The sequence below is a fragment of the Bison bison genome, unplaced genomic scaffold (genome assembly GCF_000754665.1).
Source record: "Bison bison bison isolate TAMUID 2011002044 unplaced genomic scaffold, Bison_UMD1.0 scf7180017864537, whole genome shotgun sequence".
NCBI classification, from domain to species: domain Eukaryota; kingdom Metazoa; phylum Chordata; class Mammalia; order Artiodactyla; family Bovidae; genus Bison; species Bison bison.
The window spans coordinates 4,547,966-4,552,219 of record NW_011495085.1 but is presented as its reverse complement, the minus strand read 5'-3'; the positions used below and the strand labels follow the sequence as shown (position 1 = coordinate 4,552,219).

General features: G+C 38.9%; 1 non-coding gene across 1 annotated transcript; it reads right to left on the bottom strand.

Annotated features, from left to right (window-relative positions):
- Positions 1–302: 302 nt before the first annotated feature.
- TRNAK-UUU lies at positions 303–375 on the bottom strand. Its single transcript has one exon. It is a non-coding gene; the product is annotated as a tRNA-Lys (tRNA).
- Positions 376–4,254: the final 3,879 nt, after the last annotated feature.

The following is a 4,254-nucleotide window of genomic DNA, read 5'->3' as shown; positions in this document are numbered from 1 at the left end:
TCAGGCTTCTTTATCAACCAACCTTTAGCTGTGAGTCAACATTTTAGTATTTCAGCAGTTTCTTTACCACTATTCTAGTCCAAGCCACCATGCAAGTGAAAAGTGAAAGTCACTCAGTTATGTCTGACTCTTTGTAACCCCATGGACTATACAGTCCATGGAATTCTCCAGGCCAGAGTACTGGAATGGGTAGTCATTCCCTTCTACAGGGGATCTTCCCAACCCAGGGATCGAACCCAGGTCTCCTGCATTGCAGGTGGATTCTTTAACAGCTGAGCCACAAGGGAAGCCCAGGTTAGCATTGCCCAAACAGGGATTTGAACCCTGGACCCTCAGATTAAAAGTCTGATGCTCTACTGACTGAGCTATCTAGGTTTTCCCCTAAATAATTTAAAAAGCACCTGTTAATCTACATCTTTCCTCTTGTGTGCTGCAGTCAATTTCCACATTGCTTATAGAGTGATACTTTACATCATATTAAACCATTATTTTACAAAAAGTAATTAAAAGACAAAAAATCAAAATGCAAAAAAATTACAAAGCAACATGTTCCTATCCTCCCTTAGATAAAATCCAAAGTCTTTATTGTGGGTTTCATGGCTCAATCATCTGTCTCATCAACCACCTCACCCAACAAAGGGAAGCTAAATCTTGCTCCTGCCATGATGACCATGCTGTTTTCCTATTATTTAAATACATCAATCTTCTTCCCACCTCAGGTTGTTTGTATTTGCTGTTCAAATTCCTGCAAAACCATTATTAGTTGATGGTCCCTGTTTATTGGTGTGGTCTCAGCTCTATTCAGTCAGGAGTTCCTACACAACAAGGGACATTTCCTTCCTTCTTTTCCCTCTCCTTTCCTTTTCTTCTTCTCCCTACTCGTTCCTTCCTCCAGGCCCTCCACTACATGTTTTGATCTGAATAACATTTGAAATTGCTTAGTGACTTTTGAAGTTCCCCTGTCCTGGTTGAAGGCAGAGCCTGCTTCCTAATGCTTTTGTTGTTTAGTCATTAAGTTGTGTCCAACTCTTTTGTGACCCCATGAACTGTAGCCCACCAGGCTCCTCTGTCCATAGGATTTCCCAGACAAGAATACTAGAGTGGATTGTCATTTCCTTCTCAAGGGGATCTTCCCAATCCAGGGATTGAACCTGTGTTTCCTGCATTGGCATGCAGTTTCTTTTCCTCTGAGCCCCCTGGGAAGCCTGTTTCCTAGTATAGTAAAATTCAGATATTTCTTTCCAGTTTTCTGCAGTCTTCATTGATCTGATTTTAGCTAATTGGATTCACTCACTTTGAATCAACTGATCTAGCAACTCTCAGGACAATGGAAAACACATTCTGAGAGGAGTAGCAGCAGAAACCTCAGGTTTTCTGGGTCTGAGGCACCAGAAGGGCCAGGGAGAGCCACGTGGTCAGGGCATTAATTCCACATCCTCACTCTGGCTGCGGTTGTGTCTGGCTTGGTTTTCTGAACCCAGTTCTCCAGGTTCTCAGGAATTCTCTGAGTGCCAAACATCTGTACCCATTTTCTGTCTAGATGAGAGGCAGCTTCAGGTGCTTGTCAATAGACACCTCGGCTGTCATTCTCTATTCCCCTATTCAATTTCATATTCTTCAGAGAAAGCATTAATATCTAAAATCCTCTTATTTATTGATTTGTGCCTTTTTTGCAGATCTTCAATTTTTTATTTTAAGTCTGTCACGGTAGTAAGAAAACACTCAAATTTTAAACACAGAAAAGAGAGACACACTGTATGTTCTTTTCTATATAGTCTCCTCCCTGCATTTTGGTTTGGGAAAGAAAGAAAAAACTGCCTCTTTTGAGGATCCAGTATATTTTTTAAATTGTCATTGAAATAAATCTTAACAATTGAACTTTTTTATTCTTTACTGAGGTTATTTAGGAACACAGACCTAAATCGTGATCAAGTGACAGTGCAAGGTATTACAGCTTTAATTTAATTACTTTTTATTTGTCACTTTTTCCTTAATTGAATTATATTCAATTTTCTTGTGTATAGTATAGAAGTTATTTCAGTGTTCTTAAATAATAAATGAATCCATTATTTAATTATTGCACTGTCTTATGTTTCTATATCCTTCCATATCTCTCTAATAATGTGACCTAATGAAATTGTAAGAGGAAATCGACAAACTTAAAAACATATAAAGTCTTTCCTGGTGGCTAAGAGAGTAAAGCATCTGCCTACAATGTGGGAGACCCGGGTTTGATCCCTGGGTCGGAAAGATCTCCTGGAGAAGGAAATGGCAACGCAGTCCAGTATTCTTGCCTGGAAAATCCCATGGATGGAGAAGCCTGGTAGGCTACAGTCACAGAGTCGGACATGACTAATTGACTTCACTTATACACTTATAAAAACATATAAAAATATGTAAACTTTGAACAATGACACATTAAATTCCAGCTATTTGCCCTATTTTTGAAACAGTAAGGTCCCATATTTTAAGTTCTGTGCATAATGTCCTTCTTACAGTTTTCTTCCTGATATATGTTGGGTTTTTAATATTCACCTGTATTAATTTCATCCTGAAGGTATTCATGTGGTGTTATAGACCAAAGATGAATTCTATGTAAAACACTTCATGGTAAATGGTACGTGTGTCCAGTCACCTTTGCCCTAGTCCTCATATACAGGGAGACATGATAAGAGCCAAGCCAATTATCCTACACGAGGAGATGGCAAGAGATGAAGATAAATGATTCTTCTCTGCTTATAAAGAGAAAAGAGGGGTGGGTTTCATTCCGTTCTTAAGGAAATATCTCTGGAAACTTATGGGCCTGAAGTCTATCTTCAACCTTTTGCTATATGAGTGAAGTGTCTCCAGGAATCAGATGACCCCAGATTTCTCTCTAGGTTTTATAACTAACTGATATCTCTAAATTCTGGGCTTCCTTCCCTTAGAAAGAAACTTAGTTTTCCAGTCTTCCTGGCACCTAGGAACCTTGTCTAGCCAGACTGCAAGCATTTGCCTTATTGTTGTTATATAGTCACTAAGTCGTGTGCACTCTTTGTGACCCCATGGATAAGAGAACACCAGGCTCCGCTGTCCTCCACTGTCTCCTGGAGTTTGATCAAATTCTGGTCCATTGAGTTGATGATGCTATCTAACCATCTCATCCTCTGCCACTCTCTTCTTCTGCCTTCAGTCTTTCCCAGCATCAGGGTCTTTTTCAATGAGTTGACTCTTTGCATCAGGGGGCAAAAGTATTGGAGCTTCTGTTTTAGCATCAGTCCTTTTAATGAAGATTCAGAGTTGATTTCCTTTAGGATTGATTGGTTTGATCTCCTTGCAGTCCAAGGGACTCTCAAGAGTCTTCTCCAACACCACAGTCCAAAAGTGCCATTGCTTGGCACTTAGCCTTTTTTATGGTCCAACTCTCATGTCCATATTTTACTACTGGAAAACCACAACTTTGACTATATGGATCTTTTTCAGCAGTGATGTCTCTGCTTTTTAATATACTTTGTAGGTTTATCAAGCTTTCCTTCCAAGAAGAAAACATCTTAATTTCATGTCAGTAGTCACCATTGCCATGATTTTAGAGCCCTCCCCCCCCCCAAATAAAATCTGTCACTGCTTCCAGTTTTCCCCCTTCTATTTGTCATGAAGTGACTTAGGCAGATGTCATGATCTTCATTTTTTGAATGCTGAATTTCAAGCCAGCTTTTTCACTCTCCTTTTTCACCCTCATCAAGAAGCTCTTTAGTTCCTCTTCACTTTCTGCCATTAAAGTGGTATTTCTGCATATCTGAGATTGTTAATATTTCTCCGAGCAATCTTGATTCCAGCTTGTGAGTCATCCATCATTAGCACTTTCAGGAAAAGATAATATTTTATCCTTTTGGATGAGATCAATTAACCAGATAATGGCTACAGATCTATTTCTCGTGGGATGTCAAGGTATTACAAGGAAAAGTGAAATCAGTCCCCAGCTTTATAGCACATATGTTTCCATGTCCCAGAACACCAGAGCTTTCAGCAGGAACTTTGAAAAATCCAGGAAACTTTATTTCATTACAATATCTTTCCTACCACCACTCTGTCATTACATTTAAGATTTCCTGTCAGTCACCTTTTAATTTCAGAGATTGTCTTGCCTAATTTTGTGAATTATGAGCAATAATAAATATGTGACTTATTCTAAATAGATGTACAGTTGGTTTAAGTGACAAGACACATGGAAAGTGTAAAATAATATTAGAAATAATTCAACGTGCAAAAATATTA